The sequence below is a fragment of the Hemitrygon akajei genome, chromosome 29 (genome assembly GCF_048418815.1).
Source record: "Hemitrygon akajei chromosome 29, sHemAka1.3, whole genome shotgun sequence".
Lineage (NCBI taxonomy): Eukaryota > Metazoa > Chordata > Chondrichthyes > Myliobatiformes > Dasyatidae > Hemitrygon > Hemitrygon akajei.
Genome location: NC_133152.1, coordinates 51,883,039 through 51,903,120, shown reverse-complemented (window position 1 = coordinate 51,903,120; position 20,082 = coordinate 51,883,039). Strand labels below are relative to the sequence as shown.

The window sequence follows — 20,082 nt, the reverse complement described above, 5'->3', positions numbered from 1 at the left end:
CTGCCAAGTGTTTCTCGCAATTTGTGCTTTTGTTTCAGCATCTGCATTTTGTTTTATTTTGGACATTATGTTTATTTAAAGCTTCAGATATGAATGCATGGTTTGACATTACTTTTTCAGAATATTCGCAGTATCTGACATATGACATTTATTTGCAGATTACCAGAAATAACCTGAAATGGACTATAATTCCAATCCAACCTCCAAGAGGGCTCAAATGTTTCATTCTCTGTGAAAAATCCTGACTTCACATAATAGACACAATCCATTGTGCACCAAACTTGGAATTATAAATAATTAGCTTCACCAGTCGCAAATGTCTGAGCACTCACCTGAACCAAGAACATTTATTTTAAGTGAGTGTCGGGAAGAATTTCGATGGACATGTAAAAAGGAAGGAGATGGTTTTGATGTTTCCTGGTGCATGTGACAACTAAAGCTAATAACTGTCAGGGTCCTGAAGAAATACCGGTTTAATACCACCCAAAAACCCCCAGGGAAGCTCAAATCACAGTTTATGCACATCAAAGATGATCTGGGACTCAGGACAATTGCCGTTTACAGGATTCCTTGTGAATATGGAGCATCGTATATTGGTCAGACGGGACACATGGTGGAAACCCACATCAACGAGCATAGAAGGTGGATCCATTTGGGTTATCTGGAGAAATTGGCGGTAGCAGATCATTATATTCACTATAAGATTGAGTTATACACAAAACTACTCTGCCATGCCAATGGCTTTTGGGATGATTTGGTGAGAGAAGCCATTGAGGTAAAGCTGGAGGAAAAGAATTTCAGCAAAGACAAATGTCTCCCTCAAAGTAAGAACTGGAATTTGATTGTAAGCAGGGTGGGACAGCAGAAAACTGATTGGATGAGGACTAACCAATCAGGGACGGAATACAGGTTGTTACGAGCCTGCGGTTGTACTGTGAGTGTTACTTTAAGAGTAGCTGAGTGAGGTGGGACTGTGACGTCAGTCACAGGCTGCTGCGGACGTGGAACCTGTGGAATACTTCGTATTTACCTTTTCTCTACATTACAGCGTGGATTACAAATACAGTCAGCCCTCCTTATCTGTGGGGGATTGGTTCCAGGATCCCCTGCGGATACCAAAATTTGCAGATGCTCAAGTCCATCATTTAACATGGATTAGTGTGGTGGTTTTTAGGACCCAGCAGAACCCCGGACTTTATTTCACATTTCTCCGTGCAGTGAACATTAGGACCCGGCGGTGCAGCTCTGAATCCGCAGTGTTTCTGTTCACGAAAATAATCATTATCGCGATTGAAAATAAGATGAAAGTAATAAAGCGATCGGAAAGAGGTGATACGCCATCAGTCATTGGAAAAGCGTTAGGCTACAGTTGGTCAACAATCGGAGTAATTTTAATGGAGCATGTGAAAGGCCCTGCCCCGATGAAAGCTACAATTATTACTAAGCAACACAGTGGTTAAATTATTGAAATACGTATGTTTAAGTGTTTTATATGCATAGAAAGGTAAAATATATACTCTATACCGGTACTAAGAAAACTGATGCTAAATAATACCGGATGTACCTGTTCTGATTTCAAAGCCGACTTAAAGACTGACTCAACAATGGAACTCATTCATAGCCTGGGGACTGCCTGTACTTTTAAGTCATTTCTAGATTATAATACCTAATACAATGTAAATAGTTATACTGTATTTTTATGGGAATAATGACAAGAAAAAATAATCTGTATATGCTCAAGCAATGAGTGCTGGAGAGAGAACTTCTGGGTTTTCCCGATCCACGGTTGGTTGAATCCACGCTTACGGAATCTGCGGATAAGGAGGGCTGACTGTATCTCTCTCCCATCGTTTATTACGTGGATCACTGAACTTTTCTACTTTACCATTTTAAGACTTCCTGAGCTTGATGGTTATACATACGCTATTAAATTTTGTTTATCTCGTTTAAGTTTCTATATACTGTGTATATACTACTAAAGGTAGTGGTTTTAACATTAAAACCTGACTCAGTGTATAATCTATTGCTGCTGGTACGTAACAAGGTTTAGACGTACACAGACATCATTCCTGAAGAAGATCGCAGAGTTTGTCATCGAAACATCAGTTATCAATTGAACCCTGTACCTGGCTAGAAGCCCGAGAAGAGTTTATTCGTGACATTGTAGTTATTGAAAGTGTATTGATTCACCAGCTGTTTATATTTGTATGTATGATTACAAAAACTCAATATGCTTTGAGTTCACCACAGAATGTCTCTCTGGTGTTTCCCACTCCATGTCCCTTCCCTTCCCCTTTTCCCAACCGTAATTCCCCTCTCCCCGCTCCCTTCCCACTCAGTCCACAGCAGAGACCCACATCAGAATCAGGTTTATCATATGTCAAGAATTTTTTTTTGCAGCAGTACAGTGCAATACATGAAATTATTACAGTGCCATGCAAAAGTCTTAGGCACTCTATATACATGTGCTTAAGAATTTTTTTATAGTACTGTACATTCACATTGCTTCTTTGAAGGGAGTCCTCCCCTCCTGAATCTGAGATTAGCACTTGGAAAGAAAAAGTTAAATTTGATTCCTCCTTAGTCAATTCTCAAATGTGCAATACAAAATGGGTGTCTGTAAGACAAAATGGTGTTTGTTTAGAATGTGGGAATGTTTGGAGAAAGTACAAGGAACCAGTCCACAGCAGTGTTTGGAGAGTTTAGTGTGAGCACTAGTCTGTAACACATTATCCCAGTAGATAATGGTGGAAAATATGTTTGTCTGGGAAGGGGGAGAAGCTTCTGCAGGTGTAAATATGATCTGGCACTTCCCCATGCATTAGAGTAAGGGATCTTGAAGGATATAAAAAGGGGCAATTTTGTTGTGCTAGTGGGAATATTAGGATGGGTTGTGACTTATTCGAAGAGCTGGGTATAGAGACAAGGACAACAAGAGGGAGAGAGAGGGAGACAAAAAGTCATTGGACACTTGTAGTGCTTTCTATCACTACGTTGTGTGGTTTGGATCAGTGATTAGTTTTGTCTTTTTTACTACTTTATTAATCATGAATAATTGCCAATAAGTAAACCTTTTATTACATTGTTCATTACGTGACATAGGAGCTCTATTTTTACAAAATAACAAAGGCTGAAAATGTATTGCAAATTTATTATGATACAAACATAGATAATATGTAACATTGAGCATTGAACCATTGTGTAGAATAGATGTTATGTAATGGAAGATTAATGTAGGACTCCATCAACAGGAAGGAAAATTAAATACTAATTACATTGGACAACGAAGATATTGCTTCCTCAATACTTTATCATGCATCTTTTGGATTTTGGGTTGCCGATCTTGAACCACAAAGTTTCCCTATCATGCACCATTTTCTTAAAAATCGACTATATTTATCATTTCAATTCATAATTCATCAGAATAACTGATGCCAACAGTAAGGAAGGCATTATTTGTTGGTCCACAAATTAAACAGGTCACCAATGACAGGCAATTTGAAGAACGTCTAGTGGGACCAGAGAAAATCGCCAGGAATGCATTCAAGCATGTTGAAAATTTCCTTGGCCACTACAGAGCACCAGACTGTGCAACTGGCTGACAACATGCTTCAAGCACACAAAACCATGAGTGTAACATGTCACTCAATTCGTTTTTGCATTGGCATTTAGACTTCTTCCTTGCAAATCTTGTTCCAGTCAGTAATGAGCATGGGGAAGGGTTTCACCGAGACATTGCAGTCATGGGGGATAAACAGTATCAGGGCAACTGGACTCCATCAATGCTGGCTGATTATTGTTGGACACTTCAGCAAGAAACTTCAGACACTGAGTACCAATGCAAATAGTCAATAAAATGTTTTTAGCTGAGTCGAACTATTGCAAAATGTCAGCACCGCTGCGAAAAAACACATTATATTCAATAAATGCTTGTTTCTTGTTTAGCCAAATTCCTACATGATACAAGTAATCTGAAATTATATTTGTTTTCAGCTTCAAGCAGTCAATCATAAACAAAAGTAAAATAACAATTCTGAAGAAGTAACACTTCCCTTTTATTTTGTTCCACCTTCCAAAATGAACAAGTTCACTTTTCCTAATTATACTGCCTTTCACAATTTCTCTATAAACTCTTACTATCCTTATTGCATATGATTCCTTAATTAATCCAATTTAATGAATAAAGACTTTTTAATATCAACCAGGTTCAGTCTCAGCCTCATTTCAGCCGTCACAGCACGTGATTGCAGGGGAAAGAACCAGGAGAAGAGGGACATTTGGTAGAGATTGAAGAGGGAATCAGGGAGTCACAGAGTAAAGAGCCCCTTTGGAATTCTGAAAGAGAAGATGAAGATGTATCTGATGGTTACAACATGTGGAAAGTGGTGGGATTACAGACCATTATCCATTGAATGTAAAGGGTAGGGATTTATCGGCAGTGCTTCTGATGGGCTGCCCTTAAGCAGAAGTCACCCACAGACTGATCAGTGGACCTGAAACCCGGACTGAATGTTTTAATCTGTGGAAATAGGGTTAGTTGTGTTGTTTCATTGTATGTTGACTGTACTTCTTCCTATTGACTGCTGGATATTGTTTCCACCTTCACTCAGCTCAATCTCTTCAAAGCTTCAGTGACTGGATCCTAGTTCACAACATCTCATTCACCCTCTGTCGGTAGGTATCCATCTAGTATCTACAGTGCTCTGCCATTGTCTTAGGTACATGTATACATCTAGGGTGCTTAAGACTTTAGCACAGCACTGAATTTGTCGACATGGAGCAGAGGATGTGTTTGTTAATCTGGCAGGAGCAAATATGCTGGGAATGGTGATGGTGTTGTGCTGCAGGAGGGGTGTGGAACACGTGGCAGAGAAGGACTGCTGGGGTGGAGGATGGTACGGGTGCAGATGTACCCAGCCCTGAGAAATCAAGCAAGGTCATTTGTTTCCAAACAATTGGTTTATTGATTATTAAAGAATATCTTTATGGTATTTCCTGCTACCTTTCCTCTCCCTTCCCCTTTTCCCAACCATGATTCCCCTCTCCTTGCCTGTGCAATATATAAAATTGCCACAGTATTAGGCAAATATTTTAGGCACTCTAGCTATATATATGCACCTTACACCTTTGCACAGTATGTTCAGCGGTGATAGAATGTTTGTGAACCCTTAAAAATTCTTTCTGTGTCTGAATAAATATGATCTAAAATGTGATCAGATCTTCACTTAAGTCCTATACTAGATAACGTGAACCCACTTAAGTAAATAACACAAAATCATTAGACTTGTTCATTTATTTATTGAGAAAAATGATCCAATATTACATGTATTTGTTAGAAAAAGTATGTGAACCTTTGCTTTCAATAACTAGTGTGACCACCTTGTACAGCAATAACTTCAACCAAACATTTCCAGTTACCGTTGATCAGCTTGGAGGATTTTTAGACCATTCCTCCATACAAAGCGATTTCAGTTCATCAATATTTCCGGGATACCTTAGTGAAATCCCTCTTCAGGTCATGCCATAGCATCTCAGTTGGGTTAAGATCTGGACTCTGACTTGGCATTTCAAAACATGAATTTTCTTCTCTTTAAACCATTCCATTGTTGATTTACTCTTGTGTTTTGAATCATTGTTTTGTTGCAATATCCAACTTCTATTGAGCTTTAGGTGACAGGCCACTACCCTGACATTCTCCTGTAAAATGTCTTGATACACTTTTGAATTCATTCTTCCCTCAACGATCACAAGCTGTCCAGTCCCTGAGGCACGATGCTCCTTCCACCATGCTTCACAGTTGTTATGAGGTTTTGGTATTGATATGCAGTATCCTTTTTCCAACAAGCATAGAGTGTGCACTTCTGCCAAATAGTTCAACTTTCGTCTCAGCTGTCCACAGATGATTGTCCCAGAAGCATTATGGAACATCCAGGTGGTCTCTGCAAACTTGAGACGTGCAGCAATGTTTTTTTTGGAGAGCAGTGGTTTCCTCCATGGTGTTCTTCCATGGACACTGTTCTTGTTCAGTGTTATTCTTGTAGTGGACACATGAACAGAGTTTAGCAAGTTGTAGAGATTTCTGCAGATCTTTTGCTGTTACCCTTGGGTTCTGATTAACCTCCTTCACCATTGCACATTGTGCTCTTGTGATCTTTGCAGGATGCCCACTCCGAGGGAGAGTAGCAACGGTACTGAACTTTCTCCATTTGGAGACAATTTCTCTTACTGTGGACTGGGACTGATGAACACTCAGGTCTTTAGAAATGCTTTTGTGGCCTTTTCCAGCTTCATGGATCTCTACAATTCTTCTAAGGTCCTCTGAAAGTTGTTTTGACCGAGGATTCTTCCCCTCTGCCATCAGATTTCTGAATGGCATTGAACCCATGAACATTACCTCACTACTTTATTTAATTTTCTATTTTTGCACTACTTAGTTAATTTAGTAAATATATATATAATATATATCTGTAATTCACAATTTTCTTTTTCACTTTATTATCATAGTACTGCTACTGCAAGGTTAACAATTCCACAGCATACGCCAGAGATATTAAACCTGATTTTTGATTCGTAATGCATTCCATGTCCTCCCCACTCTCTGTACTTTATATAAAAGAAATCTTACCTCTGAAATCTCTCCTATACTTTCCAAGCATCATCTTAAAATTATACCTGAAATGGTGGAGGAATTTGGCAGGCCAGGCAGCGTCTACGAAAAAGAGCAAACAGTCGACGTTTCGGGCTGTTTCAGTGATCATCAGATCACTGTGATAAAACAACCTCCCACACACCATTCTTGTAGATTGAAGCTAGAATGTCATATGTTTCTAAAATGCTCATTAATTTTGTGTCAAAATATGGCAGGATAAAACAAAATCACTTGCACAGTACTTGTGTAAACCCTGCTAATTCTTGTTTTTTGATAGTTTGCAGGAACAGACCACAGAATGCAGTAAGTACATATCTCTCCATTATTTACAAGTCATGTGTGTTAATTCTGTTTTCTGTAGATTGCGGTTTAGTTGAAATACTATAGTAGTTTTGTTTGAAACGTTTCATGAAATTCATTTATTTTGTGTGCTAACTCACACAAGAACTTGAGGGAAGTGGTTGATGAGTCAGAGTGCTGAGTAATTGTACTTTGTTGCAATTGTAATCTTTCTGTTCTTCAGTCCACATGCTATTGGGGAGGAAGCATTAAGAAGAGGGACGCCTCACGTCTTAATAAGCTGGTAAGGAAGGCGGGCTCTGTCGTGGGCAAAGTACTGGAGAGTTTAACATCAGTAGCTGAGCGAAGGGCGCTGAGTAGGCTACGGTCAATTATGGAAAACTCTGAACATCCTCTACATAGCACCATCCAGAGTCAGAGAAGCAGTTTCAGCGACAGGTTACTATCGATGCAATGCTCCTCAGACAGGATGAAGAGGTCAATACTCCCCAATGCCATTAGGCTTTACAATTCTACCGCCAGGACTTAAGAACTTTTTAAAAGCTATTATTAATGCTTTTTGAGATAGTGATTTAGATGCATATCATATTTTCTTACTGAGTTAAGTATTGTATGTAATTAGTTTTGCTACAACAAGTGTATGGGACATTGGAAAAAAGTTGAATTTCCCCATGGGGATGAATAAAGTATCTATCTATCTATATACAGTATGTATGTGCTTAACTTGATCCAAGGAAGAGCAATTTATTATCATCACCATTTTGGATGTACTGACATAAAACTGACCTTCAATAGCTTTCTGAATAATTGGTCATAGAGTTTAAAAACACAAAAGCGCAGGTCAAGATTTTGAAATGGTCAGAGCTGATTCGAAGACAGAAAAGGAGTTACCTGAATCTGGTGAATTCTTGTTGAGTCTGGAATATTGCATCATGACCACATGGAGGTTGAGGCTATTGGTGATATTCATCTTGGGAATTGAAGCTCTCAGCCCTCTTAATCTCAAGACCATTGATGTAGACAATGGCATGTATACTACCCTCTTTCCAAAATCAGTGACCTGTTCTTTTGTGTTCATTGACATTGAGGTAAAGATTGGTGTCATAACACCATTTCACTAAGCTCTCTATTTCCTTCCTGTACTGACTCACCATCATTTGGAATATGGTCCCTACAATGGTATTATCTACAAACTTGTAGATGGAGTTAGGACAGATTTGGCCGCACAGTTATGAGTGTACAGGGAGTAGAGTATGGGCTAAGGACACAACCTTGTGGAGCACCAGTGTTTAGAGTAATTGTGGCAAAAATCTTTCTGCCTATCCTTACTGAGTGCATTCTGTTGGTCAGGAAATTGAGGATCCATTTGTAGAGGGAGGTGTTGACTTCCTGGGTCTGGAGTCTGGAGATGAATTTGCTTGGTATTTTAGTATTGAAGGCAGAGTTGTGGTGAAAGAGCAATAGTCTGACTGTCCTGATGCTCCAAATGAGTGAAGGGCCAGGGCAATAGCATCTGCCATTAATCTGTCCAGTGGTAAGCAAATTACAGTGGGTCAAGGTTGAGATGAAGAGTTCAAGTGTCAGATGACAGGAAGTTAAGCGTTGCCCTTGCACACTGAAAATAGTTATCCAATCTGTATTTTGTCCCTCCAGTGTACAGAAGACAGCTATTCGAAAAGCGAACACAGTCTGTTGAATTGGGAAAATGCTTCATCTGGTACCTCCCTGGCTGATGAGTAGAGAAAAGACAAAAGGATGGTTGAAAGTGTGGTTGCGGTAGTCTCAGATGGAGTAGAAGTTTTTTGTAATTGCTCCTATTTTACTTACTTTACTGTTTCCAACCTGTTTTGAAACCTTACTTTTAAACGTGATACTGTTTTACTATGAGTACAAGTGGTGCTGAAGGTACTGAAAACGAAAATGATCCTCCTGCATCTTTGGAATCTATTATGGAGTTGCTTCGAAAACACAGAAAGGAATCTTCCGCTGAAATTAAACAAATAGATACAAAATTGGATTCTATTCAAAAAACATTAACTGAACATGATAAACGGATAGAAGAGAATGAGGCAACTCTGACGATTTTGGATGCGAAAATTGATGACCGGCAAAAGCTTTGTGAAAAACAGTCAAAGTCTAATGAAAAATTAAGACAGAAGATTATCGATTTAGAAAGTAGAAGCAGAAGAAATAAGCTACGAATTCTGGGCCTTGAAGAGTTAATGGAAGGTGATCAGCCTATGGAATTCTTTGCAAGTGTTTTGGCACAATTATTTCCTAAAATTGTACCATCTTTACCTATGATTGATCGAGTTCATAGATCGCCTGTGCCCAGACCAGCTCCAGGAGCAAGACCCAGATCAGTAATAATCTGTTTTCATGAATTTCAAACAAAGGAACTTCTAATTTGTGAATCCCATCGAAGAGGAATGATTGATTATAATGGCCAGAAGATTAGAATCGTCGAGGATTTTTCACCCGAGGTCATGAATGAGCATGCTAAGTTCAAAAAGGTTATGTCGTGACTTTTTAACAAAGGTTTCAAGCCTTCTCTTCGGTATCCTGCTCGGCTCAGAATTATACTGAGGGATGGCTCTAAGAAATGGTTCTGTTCGACTGAAGAAGACCAGGAATTCTTAGAATCAGGAGATTAACTGTTCAGTATCTTTCTACATGAATCATTGCTTCTTTTACTTTTGGTAAACCTTTGTAGCTAACTCCCTTTTTGAACCTTTTAATGCTTTACTTAGAGAATAAGGTTTTAACGAGTTAATACCTTGTGTGTTCATGTTTTGAATTTTGATAGGTTTTTTATTATTATATTATTCTTATTCTTGAGGTTTGTTTCTATCAATAAGACTTAGTATGGGTATCTTTCACTTTATCATTTTGAAATTGTAATAATTAATCTATATGTTTTCTTGTTACAAGGATTAAGTTTTGTCTCTGTGTTGTCTAGGTTGGAATACAGCTAACCTTGAAATCAATTTGGAGCTAAACCAGTAGTTTTTTTTTGGGGGGGATGTTGTTATTAGTTGTAGTTGTCAGCTGTCTATTGGTCGACCTTCTCACTTTGCCGGGGGGGTGGAAATGGGTTTTTTTTCTGGAAGCTGTTTTGGACTCTCAGCCAAAACTGTTCCTTGGTTACCCTATCTCAAGGTTCATTGTTTGGTTTTAATATACATTCCAGTGGTTATTACTGTACCTTTCTTTTAAATAGTATTAAAAATGGATGAAACTATTAACTTACTTAATCTTAACGTGAAAGCATTAAATCACCCTTTGAAACGGAGTAAGATTTTTGCTTATATTAAAAAACTTGAGGTCCCAATTATTTTTTTACAAGAAACTCACATACATAAATGTGACAATTTACGCCTCTTTAGCCGATGGAGAGAACTTCATTTTTATTCATCTTTTCAGCATAGGTCTAGGGGAGTTTCAATCTTTATAGATAGCACAGTTCCCTTTGTCCAACATAAAGTAGCGTCTGATACTAATGGGCGTTTTGTTATAGTGTCAGGAAAATTAGATAATGAAGTAATGCTATTTGCTAATCTATATACCCCGAAAATAGATGATCCTGGATTCTTTGAGCATTTTTTTTCATATTTGCCAGATTTGAGTCTTTACTCATTGGTAAAGGGAGGAGATTTTAATTGCTGATTAGATCCAGTTTTAGATCGGTCATCTTCTAAACCAGCGACACTCAATAAGTCAGCTTTGTTCATTCAGTCTTTCCTAGTGAAATGTGGTACAGGTTCCCCTGCTATTCAAAGGTAGAGCATTCCTACGAAATGGTTTGTAAGCCGGAATGTCGTAAAGTGAAGAAGCAATTACCATTTTTTATATGGGAAAAATTTGTGAGCGTTCGCAGACCCAAAAAATAACCTACCAAATCATGCCAAATGACACATAAAACCTAAAATAATAGTAACAAATAGTAAAAGCAGGAATGATCTGATAAATACACAGCCTATATAAAGCAGGAATACTTTTCTGCAATTATTGCGGCACTGTCCACCGTAGCGAAAATCTCACACAAGCGCTCACGGCAGAAACACTCTTTCCAGTAACCTTTCAGCTATGACGCTGCCAGATCATACCAAGTAACACATAAAAATTCCCAGCCTATATAAAGTAGAAATAATGTACGTCCAGTGTAGTTTCACTTACTGGAATCGGGTAGACAGTGAGCACACTGATGATGGTGTGTTAGGCTGAGTCGTCGGAGGTTGGGGTGGTGGGACACTGGGGTGTCATCCCATCATCATCTGTTTCCATCAGGGCAGGCAGGTCACCTTCTTCTATGTCTGCCTGCCTCGATGTTGAAGGTCGAGTTTCATCGCCAGCTGTGGCTGATGTGGAAGGCTTGAAAAACGACAGTATGCTTCACTGCTTAGCCTCGTGCATTTTTCTATCATACAGTTCTTTGTAAGCACTCAAACCATCCTGAAAATATGCCCAAAACCTACGTACCCTTTCAAAATTAAAAGCATATTTTTCTGCCATCATTGCAGTGTTGTCAATCACAGCGAAAATCTCACGCAGTTGCTTCACATTCAGTTCCTGGACGACTTCACTTTCGGGCCGTTTGCTACTGCGTTCGGCTTCAATTGTTATCCTTTCCTGTTCATCAGCTCTTCATAGAAACATAGAAAATAGGTGCAGGAGTAGGCTATTCGGCCCTTCGAGCCTGCACCACCATTCAGTATGATCATGGCTGATCATCCAACTCAGAACCCTGTATCTGCCTTCTCTCCATACTGATCCCTGTCAGTTCTTGGTCATGGGATGCCAAAACCTCTTCGACATTATCTTCGACAACTTCCACAAACCCTTTGCCAAACTCACTCTATCCTTACTTCGTTCACCACGATTGAAATGCTTTATTATGTCTAGTTTTACGCTAAGTGTAACACCCCTACGCACTCTTTTAGGTTTTACCGATACCTTAGAACTCATCTTGCTAACGGATGCACAAAATAAATCGACATAAAGCACAGATGCTCACAGGCACGTGTTTAAGCAATGCCGGCTAGAATGCAGTTCCGGCGGAGGAGGTTGGCTGCTCGGCGCGTGCGCTGCCTTTTTTTGTAACAGTGAAAACACCTGTTAGCGAAAACAGGTAACTAATGTAGGGTTTTTGTAACAGCGAGGTGTTGTAAAGCAAACGTTTGAAAAACGTGGGGTACCTGTATTGTTGTAGGATTGTTTTTTATTTATTGATAGCCAAATGATTCCATTAGTACAATCCTGTGAATGTAAAGAGATTACTGTCTCAGATCATGCTCCTGTGTTTTTGACTTTAAATCTCCCTGGTCTCCCTCAACTAAACAGATTTTGGCAATTTTAATCTAACTTTGCTATCTGATAAGGATTTTTTAAAGTTTCTGGAGAGACAAATTATTTTTTTTGAAGAGAACACGCTGGAAGAGACTTCTAGTCTTATTATATGGGATGCCTTCAAGGCCATACCTGTTTTTATTCCTAAATCCTTTTTTGATTTTTTTGATTCTATTTTATCTTCTTGTATATGGGAAAAACAAACATTCTTGACTAAGTAAAGTTCACTTTTAAAAAGCTAAAAAGAAAAGAGGTTTAGCTTTACCAAATTTTAGGTTTTGTTACTGGGCAGTCAATATACGAAATCTTACGTTTTGGTCATATTATATTAACTGTGAGTACTGTCCAGTGTGGGTTTCTTTAGAACATATATGTCAAACTCAAGGCCCGTGGGCCAAATCCGGCCCGCGGTGGAATTATCTTTGGCCCGCGAGATAATATCTAATTACTATTAAAGCTGGTCCCAGTAATCGAAGTGCCTATGGCGTATGATATGGCTAATGCTGAGTTTATTCAGGTACCAGGTTTTCAGGGTTTTTAGTGTTTATTCGGCAGTCTTGCTCGGCAGTCTTCTTCATAAGAAACGGAATTTGTAAAGTGAAACACTTTGTAGTTATAGCAGAGACTGAGACACATGAGAGCAGGCTGAAAAAACGGAGGCAACGGAAGCTGCGTTCGCACGCGTCCGACTGATCCGGCCCGCATGAAGCTGCATTTTGCTCAATCCGGCCCGTGACCTAAAATGAGTTTGACACCCCTGCTTTAGAAGCTAATTCTGTAAATAAATTTCTTATCATTTCTCTTCTTGGATCCTCACTTCCTTTACCTTTAACTAAACTAACTGACAATTTGGTAGTTAAACGTACTTTGAGGATCTGGATACAATTTAGAAAATACTTCTGTTTATTGAGATTTTCTCTTTCTTGTCCCATTTTTTCTAATTTATTTTTAATCCTTCTATGACCGATCTAGTTTTTAAAGAATGGGATAGCTTGGGCATTAAATGCTTTCAGGATCTTTTTGTTGGAGGAAGTCTCTTTTCGTCTGAGCAATTGTCAGCTAAATATAGCTTACCAAAAACCCACTTTCCTCGATATCTACAAATTAGCGACTTTCTGCGATCTCAATTATATATATTTCCTAAAAGTCCCGATAAGAACTTAATAGAGGTAATTTCTAATTTGAAACCTTTTCATAATGGTTCAATATCCAATATTTATGGTATGTTGCTGGGAATGAGAAATGCTCCTTTAGACAAAATTACAAATCTTTAGGAACAAGATTTACAGTCTTCAATTTCTGAGGAAACTTGGAATGAAATTTTTAAATTGGTTAACACTTCATCGTTATGTGCCTGCCACTCCCTCCTACAATTTAAAGTGGTCCAGAGGGCCCAGATGACCAAGGATAAGCTATCTCATTTTTATTTGGATATATCTTCCTATTGTGATCGATGTAACAATGGAGAAGCTTCACCAATTCATATGTTTTGGACATGCCCAGGTGTTGAAAAATACTGGAAGTATTCCAAACTTTCTCTGTACTTTTCAAAGTAAAATTTAAGCCTAACCCTTTGACTGCCGTATTCGGTATTGTTGGAGGAAAGGACTTTATTTTGGAGACATCTGATGTGCACATTTTGGCTTTTATTTCTCTTATAGCTAGGAGGGCGCTCTTGCTTAAATGGAACGATGTCGTTCCGCTTACTGACAACTCAATGGTTACGTGATCTTATGTCATGCTTAAATTTAGAGAAGATCCGTTGTTCAATTTCTGAATCTAGTCAAACATTGTGGGGACCATTTTTGAACTATTTTCAAAACCTCTGATTTGCTCTTAAGGTACAGATGTTGGCTAATAACATATTGCACCATATGATGAGGATTTTTTTTCTTTTTTTCTTTCTTTACCAAACAGCTTCGATCTTGGTAGTGGGCTTAGATTCTTTTTTGTATAATAAAATTATCACATTTCAATATTACGATTTAATTTAATTGACATGAATATAGGGTAATGAGATTGCAAGTGTGATTCAAATATAATGTATTTGGTATTATTTTATCCTTTTTTGACTTGTAATATATATCTTGTACTCTGTATTCTTCTATGTAGAAATTAATAAGAATATTGAAAGAGAAAGTGCGGTTGAGTGAGGACAGATCTTATTTCTTTAGCATGATCGTTCACTTCACCAGAGTGAAATGTGTGAAATGGAAAGACAAGGATGGAGATATCTGTGCACTACCGTGCCAGTGGGTGAGAGGCAAATGGAGGAAACTCTAGTCAGTGCAGCAGGAGAGAATGAAAGTGAAATGGCTGATGCTTTAGGTGGAGGGGGAAGTTGAGCTGAGGGCCCATAAGACATAGAAGCAGAGTTAGGTTATTCTACCTTAACCTCATAGTCTTTGACTCCCTTGCTAATCAGGAGCTCTGCCTTAAATATACCCAGTGACTGGGCCTCCACGGCCGTCTGTGGTAATGAATTCCACACATTCACCAGCCTCTGGCTGAAGAAGTTCCTCCTCATCTCAGTTCTAAGAGGAGATTTTTCTATTCTGATGCTGTACCTTCTGCTCCTAGACTCCCTCACTTTAGAAAACATCCTCTCCACATCCACTCTATCTAGGCCATTCAATATTCAATAGGTTTCAATAAGATTCCACCCTCCCCCCGTTCTGAACTCCAAATGCTCCACATCATTAACGTTTCAATCCCCGGATCATTTTCATGAACCTCCTCCGGATTCTCTCCAATGTCAACAAATCATTTCTTAGATATGGGGGCCTATCACCACAATAGGTCAATGGCAGACGCAATCTCAATGGTTCTCCACAGGGCTTTAGACCACCTGGACAACACAAACACCTACTTCAGGATGCTGTTCATCAACTAAAGCTCAGCATTTAATACCACCATTCCCACAATCCTGATTGAGAAGTTGCAGAACCTGGGCCTCTGTACCTCCATCTGCAAATGGATCCTCGACTTCCTAAATGGAAGACCACAATCTGTGTGGATTGGTGATAACATATCCTCCTTGCTGATGATCAACACTGGCACACCTGAGGGGTTTGTGCTTAGCCACTGCTCTACTCTCTGTATGCACATGACTGTGTGGCTAGGCATAGCTCAAATACCATCTATAAATTTACTGACAGTACAACCATTGTTGGTAGAATCTCAGGTGGTGATGAAGGGCATACAGGAGTGAGATGTGCCAACTAGTGAAATGGTGCCACAACAACAACCTGGCACTCAACGTCAGTAAGACGAAAGAGCTGATTGTGGACTTCAGCAAGGATAAGACGAAGGAACACATACCAATCCTCATAGAGGACTCAGAAATGGAGAGAGTGAGCAGCTTCAGGTTCCTGGGTGTCAAGATCTCTGAGGATCTAACCTGGTCCCAACATATTGATGCAGCTATAAAGAAGGCAAGACAGCGGCTATACGTTATTAGGAGTTTGAAGAGATTTGGCATGCCAACAGAGACACTCAAAAACCTCTGTAGTTGTACCATGGAGAGCATTCTGACAGGCTGCATCACCGTCTGGTATGGAGAGGCTACTGCACAGGACTGAAAGAACCTGCAGAAGGTTCTAAATCTAGTAGGCTCCATCTTGGGTACTAGCCTACAAAGTATTCAGGACATCTTTAGGGAGTGGTGTCTCAGAGAGGCAGCGTCCATTATCAAGGACCTTCAGCACCCAGGGCATGCCCTTTTCTCACTGTTACCATCGGGAAGGAGGTACAGAAGCCTGAAGGCACACACTCAGCGATTCAGGAACAGCTTCTTCCCCTCTGTCATCCGATTCCTAAATGGACATTAATCTTTGGACATGACCTCACTTTTCTTTTAATATACAGTATTTCTGTTTCTGCATGTTTTTAAAAAATCTAATCAACATTCATAATTGATTTACTTGTTTATTTATTTTTTGTTATTTGTTTTTTCCTCTTAGATTATGTATTGCAATGAACTGCCGCTGCTAAATTAACAAATTTCACGTCACATGCCAGTTTCGATCGGCTCACTATACTCCAAGTGTAGTCTGACCAACGTCTCATAAAGCTTCAGTGTGATGTTCTTTTATATTCGAGTCCTCTCAAAATGAATGATTTCATTGCATTTGCCTTCCTCACCACCATCTCAACTTGCATGTTAACCTTTAGAGAATCCTACATGGGAACTCATGTAGTAGGTGTACAGTCAGTGCCTAATGCAATGTCCCATTTTTCACCTGCGTGTCTAGTGATTTTGATCAACAGGTCTAATGGGGACATATACATACTTTGATAATAAATTTACTTTGAACTTTGAAGTGTAGAGGTACTTCGCATTTCTCTTGTTTTCTTCTGCCTTTGGGCATTGACCTATAAAAGTTACTTCTAAGTATCAAGGACCGCTGAGTGTTGAAAGTTGACAGTCATACGACCAATAATGTAATCAACTTAACAGAACTTTCCATTGCTTCTGACTAATTACTAAATGTAAATTGGTTGAGGTTTGCTATTGAAGTTTACCACCTGTTATTTTGGGGATGTGGTTTTTTAGTTTCATATTCTGTGTTATCATTTCATTAAAATAATTAACTTCTGTATTGTATCATTTCTTTATTTTCCTTCTGATTCAGGAAAAGGGGGACAACACTGAGAAATCAATTCAGCTCATGCAAAGTTTAAATAATCAACTGGAATAGATGACCACTTTGGATTCTGTTTTGAAAAAGGGCACAAGAGGTAGGATCTTTCTCTGTGGGTATACAGACACTCAAGTCAAGTCAAGTCACTTTTATTGTCATTTCGACCATAACTGCTGGTATAGTACACAGTAAAAATGAGACAGTGTTTTTCAGGACCATCGTGTTACATGACAGATTACAAAAAACTAGACTGAACTACGTAATAAGGTGTCAGTCTAGGCTCTGGGTATTGAGGAGTCTGATAGCTTGGGGGAAGAAACTGTTACATAGTCTGGTCGAGAGAGCCCGAATGCTTCGGAACCTTTTCCCAGACGGCAGGAGGGAGAAGAGGTTGTATGAGGGGTGCATGGGGTCCTTCATAATGCTGTTTGTTACGTATTCAGGCAACAATAAATATATATGAGTTAGGCAAGGGTTTTTACAAACAAATAACACCTTTATTAAACACTGAAAAACAAACCCCCCCAAAAGTAAACAAACACTAGCGTAACCGGAAATCAGCTGCTGTGCGGCAGATTCACAGTTCTTAATAGCGTTGCAGTTCAAACAGTTCTTAAAGCGGTATTGAAAAAAAAAACAGTTCTTTAAAGTGGTATGCCGAAAGTTCAAAAGCTCACAGTCCATTTAAAAGGAGAGACTTTTTAAGGCGATTTAAATTCTCTTCCACGTCGTTGTCCTTCGATCCCCGGCGTCGAACTCTTCCCACGTCGAATTTTTTATGAAACGTAATGGTTTAATGGCACTAACCTCTTCTTCCATATTCTGTCCTCAATCTCCCGCTATCCCAGCAGAGATTAACACGAGAACAGTCTACAAAATCCTTCCGAATGAGGATCAAATAAGGTCGAAACCAATCCACCGTCGAAAATCGATTCTCCTCTATCTTTATCTTCCAAGTTCTTATCTTCACTCTCCACCAGCAAAGAAACTGCTGGCAATGACCTTTCAAACTTTAGGCATTATATAAAACTTCATTTTTCAACTAAACTGCGTCATCACATTAAATCACGCAGTGGCAATGAAGTCAGCTTGGCAAATCCAGCCACGAACTGCCCCTCCCCACAGGGTGGGTCTTCCTTTTATAACCTGTAAAAAAAAACTGTCACATGACCTCTACTGGCGGGAAAATGACATCACTCCACCATCACAAGACCTTTACCTCAAGTCCAGTATAACTTCAACCCCAGTCACGTGACACGGGTACGTAACACCTCCCTCCAAAAAAAAATATTTTTGGTCTGACAAGAACAAAAATTTCAAAAATTTTTACAAGAAAAACAAATGTATAAATTATATAACATACACACTATACAATACCATCATATAACATCTTACAACTCACAATACAGCAGGAGTGTTACAATCAGAAAAAAAACCACTCCATAAAAAAAATGACATTGTACATTCAACATCGAGATAGACAATCAGCAACCACATTATCTTTACCTTTAATATGTTATCACAATATTGTACTCTTGTAACATCAAACTCCAATTTAATAATCTTCTGTTTTTGTTTTTCATCTTACTCAGAAAAACTAACGGATTATGATCAGTGTAAACAATAAGTGGTTTTTGAGTTGTACCAACATATACCTCAAAATATTCTAAAGCTAAAACAAGAGATAACAATTCTTTCTCTATTGTCGAATAGTTTCTTTGATGCTTATTAAATTTCTTAGAAAAGTAAGCTACTGGATGATCAACCTCATCACCCTCATTCCTTTGCATCAATACTGCTCCCACAGCCTCATCACTAGCATCTACAGCTAATGAAAAAGTTTTTCCAAAGTCAGGTGCCTTAAGCACAGGTTGTTGACATATCATTGTTTTCAATTTTTCAAATGCTTCTTGACAAGGCACTGTCCACATAAACTTCACATTCTTCTGCAAAAGGTTAGTTAATGGAAGGGCAACATTAGCAAAATTCTTACAAAATTTCCGATAATATCCTACCATTCCCAAGAATCTTCTAAGAGTTTTTTTTCCCGTTGGAGTGGGAATCTCTAAAATTGCCTGAACTTTTGCCTGAACAGGAACTACCTTACCTTGACCTACAACATAACCAAGGTAAGTCACAGTGGCATGTCCAAATTCACTCTTAGCTAAATTAATAGTTAAGTTAGCTTTTGAAAGCCTATCAAACAATTTCTCCACCGCAATAATGTGTGCTTCCCAAGTATCATTTCCTGTCACTAAATCATCAATATAAGCATCAGTATCTTTCAATCCCTGAATCACAGAGTTAATCATCCTCTGGAAAGTATCTGGGGCATTCTTCATCCCAAACGGAAGAACATTATACTCATATAACCCAGATGGAGTTACAAATGCAGAAATCTCTCTACCTCTGTCCGTTAATGGAACACACCAATACCCTTTCAATAAGTCAATCTTTGTAAGGAACTTTGCTTTCCCAACCTTATCTACACAATCATCTACTCTAGGAATTGGATATGCATCTGTTTTCGTTACAGCATTCACCTTCCTATAGTCCGTACAAAACCTAATACTACCATCAGGTTTTGGCACCATAACACATGGTGAACTCCAATTCGAGTTAGAATGCCTAATAATATCATTCTCTAACATGTATTCAATTTCTTTCTCAGCAAGTTCACATTTTTCCATGTTCATCCTATATGGATGTTGTTTAATAGGTTTGGCATCTCCAACATCTACATCATGTGAAGCTATAGTAGTCCTTCTCGGAACATCTGGAAACAAATCCTTATATTTAAAAATTAATTCCTTCATCTGTTGTTTCTGCTCTAGCTGTAAATGTGCTAATTTCTCATCCATATTTTCCAGAATGGTTGAATTAGGTAACCTAACAGAAACAATGTTGGATTTAGAATGAAAGTCAGATGAATCATCTATCATGTTCCTAGTTAAATCAAACTCATTCTCACTAACCACAACAGTCACAGTATCAGATTGTTTCCCAAAATATGGTTTAATCATATTTATATGGCAAAGTTGTGTTGACCTTCTACGATCTGGAGTTTTTATTACGTAATCCACATCATTGATTCTAGACACAATTTCATAAGGACCATGAAATCTAGCTTGTAAAGGATTTGTC

General features: G+C 38.7%; 1 protein-coding gene across 7 annotated transcripts in view; it reads left to right on the top strand.

Moving 5' to 3' along the window:
• LOC140718523 (tumor necrosis factor receptor superfamily member 14-like) overlaps positions 1-20,082 on the top strand; it is a 530,540-nt gene that overhangs the window by 24,772 nt on the left and 485,686 nt on the right. Inside the window, exon 7 of one of the 7 annotated variants that reach the window (XM_073032482.1) lies at positions 159-1,950. The exons of the other annotated variants lie outside the window; for them this stretch is intronic. The gene's annotated coding sequence lies outside the window, so the exon portion shown is untranslated. Of the gene's footprint in view, positions 1-158; positions 1,951-20,082 lie in introns of those variants that run through there. 7 annotated transcript variants of the gene reach the window in all.